The 13,065-nt window shown below is 43.8% G+C and overlaps 1 protein-coding gene and 2 pseudogenes across 4 annotated transcripts in view; 1 reads left to right on the top strand and 2 right to left on the bottom strand.

Annotated features, from left to right (window-relative positions):
• The window catches only part of SMAD9 (SMAD family member 9), a 74,993-nt gene extending 71,747 nt beyond the window's left edge, over positions 1-3,246 (bottom strand). For 2 of the 3 annotated variants that reach the window (XM_030922417.1, XM_030922416.1), the window contains exon 1: positions 3,121-3,192. The gene's annotated coding sequence lies outside the window, so the exon portion shown is untranslated. Of the gene's footprint in view, positions 1-3,120 lie in introns of all 3 variants that reach the window. The other variant, XM_030922415.1, reaches the window with a different exon arrangement.
• A 2,219-nt stretch (positions 3,247-5,465) lies between these two features.
• On the top strand, positions 5,466-5,959 carry LOC104677937 (annotated as a pseudogene). The gene has a single exon (XR_004054736.1). The product of XR_004054736.1 is annotated as a ragulator complex protein LAMTOR3 pseudogene (transcript).
• Positions 5,960-9,351: 3,392 nt separating this feature from the next.
• Positions 9,352-10,151, bottom strand: LOC104677952 (annotated as a pseudogene).
• Positions 10,152-13,065: the final 2,914 nt, after the last annotated feature.

Raw genomic sequence — 13,065 nt, 5'->3', positions numbered from 1 at the left:
GACTGGGAAGATAAGCCTGGAAAAGTGGTCTTGAGTCAGCCTAACACATAAGGAGGCCGACACTAAAGGAGAGCAGAATATAAGTCAGGCAAGTGCAGCTGAGGTGTCACCTCATGGTTTTGGGGTAGGAAGTGTCAGAATGAAGACCACCAGGCAAGAAGAATATCCAGTTTTCATGGGTATAATGACTTCTAATGCTAACAGATATCTTGAAATCCTAACAACTTTAGTTGATACAAGTTTCTTAAGACACATAACTTACTGGAATATTTATTTTAAAAGGTTAGTTTATTACTAGGGGATAATTGTTTTTTTTTTAATGTCCTTAGGACATGGACATTCACCAGGATAACATGAAACATTGTGAAAATACTCACACTATTATAAGTACTTATGAATTTACTGTTTGCATTTTTTTTTTTTTTTGCTTTAGAATAACTTTTCAACTCACTAGCAACAGTAACCAAGGAAATATAAATCCAACAGCCTAAAATTACAACTATTTGAGAAGATTCATGGTTTCAACGTACTGCTGTATTTACTGCTTTATTCTGGACAGTTTCCCGTTTTTTAATTCCTCTCTAAGTGTCCAAAAACAATATACAGAAAATCTGCACTAAGCTTCGTTAAAGCTTTAAAATTTAGCATAGTATGTTTGGCACATCAGAAAAACCATGTATTTGTCATAACCTTTACCTTCCCTTAAATGAGAGTACATCCTGTGGATAAGGATTATTTCCCACATATTAAAGCAGAACATGATGAAACTGCTGTCTTATTTATTACAGAGGGAATGTCAGATATAAACTCGTTACCTTAATGCTATAGCGATCACTTATGAAACACTATCCCTCCAGTTTGGCAACGCATATTGCACTCTCATTAATCAGAATTAAACTATTTGGAAAATATATTAAGTATCTTCATGCTGACATTGAATATTTTCATCTTCCTGAAACAATTTCTGGACAGACTTTTTTCCCTCCGACTGACCACATGATTAGTAAAGATAAATAGTGTACCAGTTGTTTATTACATATGGATATCTTTAGTAATGTTTCATTTAAAAAACAAAACAAAACTCTTCTTTCTCATCCCATGTATTGGGCAATCAGAGATGCAAGAGTTGACATCTGTGAATATTTTCTGATTACTCATTAACTAGGAAAATATAAGTTAAAAAAAAGATTTTAAAAGGAGAAAAGTCAAATAGTTCATGTTGACTTTGAAAGACTGATGACAAAGATGTGGTAATTCTAAAGTACTTAGAGGTTTAACCCAAAATTTGTTTACGTCTTTGATTTTTAGTAAACACTGCAGATAAAAATGAGCTTGTTCAGATCAAGAGTATGTTGGCATTCCCTTAAGCATAGTTTGAAACCACAGAGCTCAAGCATAAAACAGCTCTGACAAAGATAACCAGTCAAGCATAAAAATGGGAGCTGGTTGAGTCAGAATACATTAAGAGGCCGAAGGCTGTCTGGTAGGCAGCTGTCTTGCCATCAGTGAAGGTGACTATTGCCACTAAACGTTGTTTTTCGGATACAGTACTTGAAATTTCTGTCATCTTGTATTTAAAATGCTCCTTATTTATAAAGCGTCACATCCTTTTCTCATCTGAAGCCTCCTTGGATAACCACAAACCTAAAAGCAGTCTAAAATCGTGTTGATGCTTTCCTACAAGCACAGGGAAACTCATTTATTGAATCTTTGTCTATTTGGAGTTGAGAATGTCTTTGGCTTTTATTTTAAATGCCTTCTTAAATATAGATCACTATTTTTAAAATGTAAACATCCAAAGGCATTCCCTCACACTTGGAGGAATGCTAAGGCAGAAGATATGCTTGTAGCAGTCACATTTCACTTTCCCAGACGGATGCCACAAACGTTCTGCTCAGTTACTGCTTAGGAGGCAGCATTATTAAATGCCTCACGACTTTACGGTCAGCCTCCACGCTTCTTGCTAACCTACATTTCCAAAAGATCATCCAAGAAATCTGGCAAGCCACCGAAATGGTACTAGTAAACTGGATCCATCCAAAGCACTCCACAGTGCCCTTGTGGGTGTGTATCTCACTGTGAACTACCGGGTAAAGAATTTACATACAACTTTATCCCCAAACTGGATTTGTATCATTTGTAGGTTACTTCTCAGGAGTACCCACTCCAGCCCAGAAATAAATCAACGTAGTATTTCCAAACTGTCATTTCAAATGTTCACGGTCAAGGGCGGGAGGAGGAAGGAATAGTAACGGGAAGACTTGTCAGCGATTAGCCATCCATAAAAATGCTTTCCCCGTGCTCCTCCTTCCGATCACAAAGCTGGCGTCAGGCAGTCTCCTGTGTCTGCTCCCCACCTCGCCCCCTCCCCCTCTGCGGAGAACTGGCATCTAGGGGCGGGCCAAGGAAAAGACAAACACCCGGGCTCCGACACAGTCCAAGCGCGAGCCCAGAGATACTTGAACATTCCTAACTTTTTTTTTTCCTCACCTCGCATGCCTCAAAGGTAAGCAAAGCAAAAAGCCTATGAAACAGAAGGCCAACGAGGCCAATGGGGCACTGGCGAGTTTAAAAGTGGCCCCCAAAGAGTCACAATGACGACCCCCGCCGCCCCCTCTGTCCGCTGTCCCCGCTCTCCAGCTACAGCAAGCGACTCCTCTGGCGCCCATCCTGGTCCCTGCCTACGCCCCGAGCCCCAGCTCCAGCCCGGCCGCCGCCCCCGCCGCAGGACGAGCATCCCTTGACAGGTCCCGGGGCCCGCGGCGCGGGCGGATGCAGGCGCGAGGAAGGCGAGCGGCCCTGCGAGCAAGTCCCCGGAGCGGTCCCCTCCGGCTCCGCGCCCACCCCACCCTAGACAGGCCCCACCGAGAAGCACCGGGACGGCGAGCGCCAGAAGCCAAGCCTCACGCCGAGGAGCCTCCCAGGCTGCCCCGAGGACGAACAACTTAGCCCTCCACTCAACGCGCTCACACGCACGCACACAAGCAGCGCGCGGCCGGGGAGGGCAAGTCTTACCTGTCCCCGCGGTGCCACTCATCCCTCCCCCACCCAGGTCCGGCGCCCCCCACCCCGCCCCCGCGGTGGTCCCCCGGCCGCCCGCTCCGAGCGCCGCGCACTCACTGCCTGGCTGCGCGCGCCCAGCGCCTGCAGGGCCCGGCGGCGGCGGCGGCGGCGGCGGCGGCGGGGACCGAGACAGCGGCTGCAGCGGCGGCGGCGGCGGCGGCCCCAGCCGGCGTCAGTCAGACTGGAGCCGCGAAGCCTCATCGCCCGTATTAGTGCGCCGACCTGGAAAGCGGCCAGGGAGCCCTGCTTGCGGCCCGCCCCCGCCCGCCGCCGCGCGCTCTGGCCGCTCCGGGAACCGCGGAGGAGGGGGCTGCGCGGACCCGGCGGGGGGCGGGAGCGAGGCCGGCCCCACGGCCACGTGCGCGGAAACTCGCGGCGCGGTGGTGGCGGGGGAGTACACCTCGCAGCGGTCCGCCCCCGGGTTCCCGCCTCTTCCCCACCCCCAGCCCCGGTCTGCCCTCTGGGTCCCCCTGCGCGACCCCAGGCTCAGCCCCTGCCGGCGATCCCGGCCTGCTGTCGGGGGGCGTCCCGGGGTGGGGTGGGAGCCTTCTGCCTGCGTGGGTCGCCTCGCGTCTCTCTCTCCCACCCCACCTCTGAGATTTCTTGCCAGCACCTGGAGCCTGAAGCCTTAGAAGGGTTGTCAGCCCAACAAGAATATAGGATCACCCGCCCATCAGTCTGGAGACCCTTCTGAGCTGCTGTTTCTCACATGTTTCTGGGCCCTGATGTACTCTCACTTGCCCTGTTTGTTCCTGATTTGCTTTTCGGAGTAAGGGGATCCTGTCCCCATTGACAGTGACAGAGCAACTGGGCTGCACTGGCATAGGCACAAGAAAATACAGTCACTCTGGGGGTGAGTGGTGGTTGAAACGACTCATATAATTATGTGGATTGTAATTTCCTTACGCATATTTATTTGCTTAACAACCCAGCATGTGAGATATATTATCTAATCTAATAAAAGATACAAACTTATGGGCACACAGCAATGTTACTTAACAACTTTCTCGTCTCACGGCCTGGCTGCCCCCCAAGTAGCCTGCCTCTTAAGGTCACTGTGGACTCCTGGAACCCACTCAGAAACGCCACTTAGGAGGAACCACTTCTTGATTCCCCATCAGCCGGTAGCTCCTCACAGAAAAGGCATTTGCTGCAGGGGTGAACGTGCAATAAAGCCACACAGGACAGTTTTCAGTTTGCTCCTGTGTGCAGGAAAGTCATACCTCCAATAGGCCCCGATAGCAGCTCCGAAATATAAAGCAAGGCCTTAAATTTAACTGCTTTTTCTAGTTCTCAAAGCACTGCACTTTCTTCATGGCAGATGAAGTTTTTGCATGATTATACCGTTGTAGTTGAACGGTGATTTGTTTAAAACAACATTTGCAGCAGAACCTTAAATACCATGTCTTAACCTCAAAGTCTTCTTTCTACATTGGCCCAGATACCTCTGCTCCTGGCTACTTGTTGGGTTTGAGATCGTCCTGGGTGAGAAACACCAGGAAACAGCGGAACTGGTAAGGGCTACAGATTATATTTTAAGGATTATGCTGGTTGTGGACTTTATTGCCAGTAAACTAATTAGGTCCTCAGAATTGATACCTTGTGGCTCAAGTTTTTTAAAATTAAATTAAGAAAAGAAATGGCCCAATCACTATCTCAGTTTTCTTCTCGTATATGAGCATAATGCAGAGGACACAATGCAGAGAAAGAAATTATAACCTCTGCAGCGCTGGCTCATGATTCTGGCATGGAGTCTTTTTCAGTTCGCGGAATTCTCTTGACTCTTGGCAGGCCTTTGATTTAGAGTATATCTAGTCAGCTTTTTTCTGTACGTTCTCATTTACATATCAGGATATTTCTGCATGATGATGACTTTTTCCTGCCTAAACATTAGTCTGTCACTGATAGAATTCCTATCATGTATTCCTCAAGGCTAGTATAGAAAGTTAATCCATTCCACTCAAGAACAATAAGATCTGGTGAGTTCCAAGAAGGAGAAAACACTTGGCCTAGTACAGAAGGCGCAGTGTTGACACTCCATTTTACAGAAGCTGACTGTCCTGGTTAATGGAAAGCTAGACTTTGCTTTATCGGTGATTTCTTGATTGGCTGTGGTTTTACTGCTTAACAGAACTTCCACCAAAACATTCTGTTATGGGAATCATATGAGAGGAGAGACTCAGTCAGAGGTTGTGATTTGGTAGAACCGCCAGTGAAGTTTTGGTTCAGGACCTCAAAACCATGGCAAAACTGAGATCTGTTTTCTGAAAGACGGTAAGGTCTTGGCCTAACATGAGCTCCCTCAGGCTATAAAACAGTGGTAGGAAGGGCAGCTTCCTCACCCCAAGAGTCAATTCTTTGCATTTGCCATATACCCAACATAAAACCAGATTGTGGTCTTTGAAGCTGTCCCTGAAGTGACAGTGGAGAGAACCGGGCAGCCCAGAACCCCCAGGCATGGAGATTGATCCTGCAAGAGAAGGGAGTTCATCATGGCGGATGACCTAAAGCGATTCATGTATAAAATTGTTGTGTCAGAGTTGGAGTACCTATTTTAAAGTGGCCAATGATAATGCTCCAGAGCGTGCTTTGAGACCTGGTTTTTCATCTACTTTTGCCCTTGCAACAGACCAAAGGAGCAAACTTGGACTTTCAAAAAATAAAAGTATCATCTGTTACTGTTACACCTACCAGGTGATTCAATTAAATCATTACCTTTGGTAGTGAGTTTCATAGCCAGCAGCAATGCCAATACAGGACTAATTGTCAGCCTAGAAAAGAAACTTACTCCATTCTTTGAAGAATTGAGACAAGTTGTGGAAGTTTCTTAATCGGACAGTGGTTTCAATGTGTACCTTATCTTTATTATAACAACACAATATCGATCCAGCAATCTTTAGACGGCAGTACTTTTATCCATGGGCTCAAGAAAGGGCCTCTTTTTCCAACTTATACTAAAGAGCAAGCATATAGATAAAATTTATGGACAGATCAATTGTTATATTTTCTGGGGTAGGGTCTTTTCTTATTTAGTGAGATCTGGGGATACCACAAAAATGGTTCGGTCTGCCACAGCTCCCATGGAGTTAGTCCAGCCACCAAATATGGATGAGATTCTATTCCGTGGATCAGAATCAAACCGGTACATTGATCCACTTGAGCCATTAAGTGCTCTCTATTGTACAGTCTGCCCAGGCCTGCAGAATGAAGCCGATTTTTTTATTGCGAATAATAATAAGGAGATATTTTTCTTCAGATTATGTTTTATTTGTTCGCATTGAGTGCGAGGAACGTAAAATGGCTTAGTAAAAGCAAAATCAGTACAATCACTAACTTTCCTTTGTACTTTTATTTTATGGTATAGATGAATGTTACTGATTGATTTGATTCTTCTCAAAGGGTGCTGCTCTTTAATGAAAATAAAAATTATAGCTAATGGTTTTTCCTCAAACTCTGCTTCCTTTAACCAATCAGTGTTTTAATGTTTGTGTGTTCTTTATAAAATTTAAATGTAATTTGTTACTGAATTCTGTTTCCAATATTAGCATCTATGTAAACATGATAGTATAACCATTTTTTCATAGTGAGTATAAATAAAATAGTATTAAAAAATTAAAAAAACAGATTGTAACAAAGTCTGTAGTCATCCATGGATGCAAAGATTCTGCTTTGTACGTCTCTTGTTAAGTTTGAGCTAGCCTGATAATGTTTCCAGTCAGAGTAATAACTAGGAATCAGAGCCTCCATACTCCTCCCACCTCAAGTCTCATCTCTAAATTTTATCTGTAACTCTGTCCTGATGCTGCAGTTTTTCTGCCTCCCATTCGGACTTTCCTTGAAAGTCATCTTTCGTTCCGTAATCATTATTGAACGCTTTCCTAAGTACCAGGCACCCGAATTAACTGTATGAACACAGAGCACTGGCCCTTAGTAAATGCAGCCTGAGAGAGAGCTACACATAGAAATGATTATCACACAACTTTGTGTGTCACCGTAGGGGAATGGGCACAGGGAGGTGTCAGGGAGGTCTTCACAGGGTCGAAATTTCAGCTCCGACTTGAGAAGAGAGCATGAACACCTACTGTCCTGCCCCTCCAGGCCTCCACCCTGCCTCAGTGGGTGCAGTCCTGCAGGTGCCGGCCTCACAGCATAGTGCAGGCTGCACTTCAGCCCACTTGCCACCCTGGCCTGACACTGATGCAGGCCCAACTTGTTCAATCATGAAGGCAGAATGCCTGCTATGTGCAGAATTCCCTGAGGCTTTGAGTAGAAAAGCCTCAGTTTTCCTAGGAGAATTGTCAAACTAGTTGGGTAGATAAGAAAAATAATGTTAACGTGGCAGTTCATCACCAAATACGTTCTAAAGGATTGAGACAAGAGAGCGATGGACCATCTTGACTCAGCAGTGAGGATCAGATGCTGTTTCCATTGTGAGAGTCCCCCAACCAGGAACTGGACTGGCGCTTCCCACACCTCCTCTCATTTCCCTCTCACGACCTCTCATGGGAGAATTATCATCTGCATTTTACAGTGAGGAAACGGAGGGACATACAGACTATCCCTTCCAGGCTGCCTGACTCCAAAACCCAGGTATGTACACCTCATTGTTGTCCTGGAACTTGAAGTGGAGTTGAAAAGTGATGCAACATGGGCAGTGACGTCCCAGGAAGAATAATCTACACAGGCTAGAAGGTGGACGGGGGTGAGGGAGAAAAGTTTGTAGAGATAAGAGGTAAGGAGACCAACTGGGAAGCCACTGCAACCATCTCAGCATGATGTGGTGGGCTCTGCGGCATTCTAGAAAAGTGAGGAAGAGATGCATTTATGCACACTTTGAAGAGATAATCAATAAACTTTGGCCAAAAAAAAAAAGGAGAAATCAAGGGTCAAAGGTGGAAGGAAATGCTACCTTTAGAAGAAACGGGTACTGTGAAGCAGGAAACTATATTTTGGGGAAAAAAGATAAAAGAAAATCACCCTCCTCTTCCCACAATTGTTCCTAAAATGAATTTACCTTTTTCCCCCTCACAGCAGCATCATTACATGAAATTGTATAAACTATGTATATGTTTGTTTTGACTGGCTCCTCTGTAAGAAGGCTGGTCTTGCTCACTACTTGTATCCTCACAGCCTGGAACAATGCCTGGCACATAGTAGGTGCTCAATAAATATTGGTCGAATGAATGCAATGTTTAGTATGTGGTGAAAAATATTAGGAAGTAATTACAAGAGAGATGTGGCTTTGCCTTTCTGAAGGGAGCGATTGCTATGCAGCTCCAGCCAGCTGTGGCCATGCGATAATAATATCATTTCAAGAGATAACAGACATCCAGAATTTTATGGAAAATCTTACAACTTAAGATAGTTTTTTCTGTCGCCCAGGCTGGAGTGCAGCGGTGTGATCTCGATTCACTGCAACATCCACCTCCTGGGTCCAAGCGATTCTCCTGCTTCAGCCTCCCAAGCAGCTGGGACTACAGGTGCATGCCACCATGCCCAACTAATTTTTGTATTTTTAGTGGAGATGGGGTTTCACTGTGTTGATCAAGCTGGTCTCAGACTCCTGATCTCCAGGTGATCCACCCATCTCAGCCTCCCAAAGTGCTGGGATTACAGGCAGGAGCCACTAAAGCTTAAAATATTTTGCAACCAACTTAGGTTTTATTGTGAACCAAGTTCGGCTAGCAATTTGCAGCCTCTGGGTTTCACTTCTCTTTAAGTCCATTTGGCATCTCTCTTTTTGTTCTATGAGAGAAAAACAATAACTAAGGTCATGAAATCAATCAAATTAGAGCTTTTCGTCCTGGGAGAGAACAAACCCTTTCTCAAACTGACACGGTATTTGGCCTTTCTTCCACCGTCAGACTTCACAAGGAGGGCTGATATTTATTTCTTCTTCCTTGCCACCCCACCCTTCCTGATTTCACCAAATCTGGCTTTTGTCTTCCGCTGTCCACTGTTTGATTTCAGTGCTGTCCTAATATTCTTAGAGGTCACCGATGACCTTTTAATCATTAATTCAGTGTTTTGTTGACTATCATTCTTTTTTAAAATTTTTTGAAATGCACCTTTATTATTTCAGTTAAATTCATGTTGCTATTGGAGTTAATCAGATTTATTCATTTATTTAAAAATTTGCCTAGTAATATGTTATTTGGAACCATTTTAGGGACTAGATGAGACTGACTTTTTTTAATGTCTAATTTTTTTTTCCTGCCTCAGGTTTATTTGTACAAATGGCACAGGAGAACACCAGCCCCATGTACACGACAGCCTGAGGGTGTCGCACTAGTTCTCTGTCCCCACGTTGGCAGACAAAGATCTCCACTCGGAAGCCTTTGTAGGGGGCTGGGCACCTTGGGAACCTGAGCTGGAACTGGAGCTGGAGCTGCAGCCTGGGCCTTGGTTTGTTCCTTGGCCTTGGCCTTTGGCCGGCACAGCCTGAGCCCCTGGGCAATGAGAGCACGAGCATGCTTCCCAAGCTTCGGGTGGGCAATGCAGGCAAGTCGATTGGGCTTGCAGCTGACACCCTTTGGGATCTTGGGCTTAACCTCCTTGGGCTTTACGAGGGCCTCGATAGCCTCGGCACGTGCACTCATGGCCTTGACACTGTTGGCCTGCATCTTCTTTAGGCCCTTCTTGTTGTGCTTCTTGGCAAAGCACATGTTCCTCAGGAACTTGGGGTCCACCCCCTTAAGAGATTCGTAGCGGCCGGGCACAGTGTAATCCCAACACTTTGGGAGGCCGAGGCGGGCGGACCACAAGGTCAGGAGATCAACACCATCCTGGCTAACATGGTGAAACCCTGTCTCCACTAAAAATATAAGAAATTAGCCGGGCGTGGTGGCGGGCACCTGTAGTCCCAGCTACTCGGGAGGCTGAGGCAGCAGAATGCCGTGAACCTGGGAGGCGGAGGTTGCAGTGAGGCAAGATCGAGCCACTGCACTCCAGCCTGGGCGACAGAGCGAGACTCCATCTCGATTAAAAACGAAAAAGAGATTATATCTTTGTGATTGAGGTTTCTTGATGCCATTTCTGTGCCATTTTCGGGACTGGTTGTGTGTGGTGGGGTTCTTGGACTTGGACATGTCTGCATCGTAAGCCATGGCTTCCTGGAACAGGAAGCTAATGTCTTTAATTTTTTTAAATGTACAGTTCAGTAGTCTTAACTATTCTCTTGCAGCAGCAGATGTTTAGAACTTTTTTATCTTGCAAAATTGAAACTCAATGTCTATTAATCACTAATGCTCTCTCCCCTAGTTCCCCCAGTTAGAAACTACCTTTCCATTTTTTGTCTCTGTGATTTTTGACTACTTTGGACATGTCATATGAGTAAAGTCATACAGTATTTGTCCTTTTGTGACTGGCTTATTTCACTTAGCATAGTGTCTGGGAGGTTTATCCATGCTGTAGCATGTGACAGGATTTCTTTTTTTTTTTTTTTTAAGGCTGCATAATATTCTGTTATTGCATATATATACCATATTTTATTTATCCATTCATCAGTGGACATGTGGGTCGCTTCTAACTTGTGGCTGTTGTGAAAAAATGAATATAGGTGTGCAAGTAACTCTTTGAGGTTCTGCTTTGAATTCTTTGGATATATATCGAGAAAGTGGATTGTTGGAGCAAACAGTAATTCTGTTTTTAATTTTTTGAGAAAACTCCATATTGTTGTCCACAATGGCTGCAACATTTTACAGGCCCACCAACAGTGCACAAGGGTTCCAATTTCTCTACATCCTTGCCAACTCTTGTTATTTTGTGTTCTTTTGATAGCGACCCTCCTACAGGGTGCGAGGAGATAGCTCATTGTGACTTTGATTTGCATTTCTCTTATGAATAGTGCTGTTGAGCATCTTTTCGTATGCCTGTTGGCATTTGTATACCTTCTTTAGAGAAATGTCTGTTCAAGTCCTTTGCCAGTGTTTTATTCTGGTTGTAATTGTGGTGGTTGTTGCTGTCGAGTTGTAGGAGTTTCTTATGTAATCTGAAGATGACCCCTGATCAGGTATGTGGTTTGCAAATATATTCTCCCATTCTGTAGGTTGATTTTTTTATCTTTTGAATGTTTCTTTTGATGCACAGACGTTTTTTAAGTTCGATGTTGTCCCATTTGTCTATTTTTGCTTTCATTGCTTTGCTTTTGATGTCATATTTGCTCCTCATTCTTGATACCTCTGCTGCCCTTAACAAACCCAGAAAGGTTTTTAATAAATTAAATCAATAAATGAATGAATATGCCATAAATAAAAAAGAACAGAAAGGCTTCTACTTAATTAAGTGGCAGGACTTACTCAACAATCAACTCCCAGTTGAAATTTCACTTGGGCTCCCTTATAGAGTGCTCCCTCTTCCCCTCCTTGCCTCATTAGTGACTTCCCTTCCTCTGCATCCCAGTTTAAGTGTCACATCCTAGAGAAGCCTTCTTGGTCTTCTCTGACTTAGTCAGATCCTCTGTTTTGTAATCTTGTGTGGCCTATATCTCTCTCATTCATAATCAACACTGTTGTTCCACATTGATACATATTTAACTATTTGATTAATATCTATCCCCTTTCATTAATTATAATGTCAAAAAGAATGATGAGTGTATCTGATTTTGCTCTTATTTCTCACAGCTAAAACTGTGTCTGGCACATAGTAAATGCTCATTAAATACTTATGAAATGTAGGAAGATTTACTATGAGTAGAAGAAGAGAATAGGGTAATGAATCCTGAGCTTGGGCTTGGGTTTTTGATATCCCAGGTGCAGAGCAATGCAGGAGAAAACAATGCCTGCCCCTGGACTCTTTTTTGGAAGACTAACAGTAGTAGTGTGTGTGTGTGTGTGTGTGTGTGTGTGTGTATAGTGAGGGTGAACTGGGTGGTGATGCATGTTCATAGAGAAGTGGCAGGCATGTTAAAGGAGCTGAAGAGACAGAGTATGATCCATAAAACTTACATCCACTGTAAGGGTGAAACTAAGGCTTATTCTTATTTTCACATGGGACTTAATTAATTGATGGTATATGTGGCACAGACTCTAATCCCATCATAATGGCTTTTTTTACATTTAAATTTTATTTCATTTCTATATATATTTGTAGTTTGTGATGGGGGTGTTTGATTTTGTGACAACTGATCCCCATAGAACTAAATGAGCCCCGTTCTTTTTGAATAGCAGATATTTAAGTTAAAGATAAATTTAATTTTGATTTGGAAGCTGTGCAATACTTTCTGAAATAAAAGGCAACAACCTAGGGAACCCCAGAATTATAATTGGGGTTTACCACTAATAACGGGTAAAACAAATCATTAATTTAAAGCCAAGTTTTTGCCTCAAATTGGCTAGAAAAATTCTCTCCTTTCCTTTAAAGGACAGGTTGAAGCTATTAGACCAGCAAGACCCCTGCCTGTGTGCTGCCTCTCTGAAACGTGCTAATTTTTTCCTTGTAACTGTGAAGTGACTAACACGTTGCCTTTTTGCCATTTTCATGGTATTATCATCTTTATAATGGCTAATAAATCTTATGCTCTCCAATCCACACACTGCTCTTTCATTTAATATATAGAACCCTAAGAGAAATTAAAGAGATATTCAGAATACTTTAAATGATAATAAAAGAGTATCTCTAAAAGCATTTTCTATACACATAAAATGCTTTATGTGCACACAGAGTCTTAAACATTTGACCAATAAAACCTAATCACTTTTCTTCCTTGATGATGTACTTCTATGTTCACATATCATTTTTTAAAATTTTTATTTTTAGTTCTGGGGTACATGCGCAGGATGTGGAGATTTGTTACATAGGTAAACGTGTGCCATGGTGGTTTGCTGCACCTGTCAACCCGTCACCTAGGTAGTAAGCCCAGCATCCATTAGCTATTTATTCTGATGCTCTCCCTCTTCCCACCCTCCCTTCCCAACAGACCTCAATGTATGATGTTCCCCTCCCTGTGTCCATGTGTTCTCATTGTTTAGCTCCAACTCATAAGTGAGAACATGCAGCATTTAG

This window comes from Rhinopithecus roxellana, chromosome 18 (assembly GCF_007565055.1).
Source record: "Rhinopithecus roxellana isolate Shanxi Qingling chromosome 18, ASM756505v1, whole genome shotgun sequence".
NCBI classification, from domain to species: domain Eukaryota; kingdom Metazoa; phylum Chordata; class Mammalia; order Primates; family Cercopithecidae; genus Rhinopithecus; species Rhinopithecus roxellana.
This window is presented reverse-complemented; position numbering and strand designations above follow the sequence as displayed.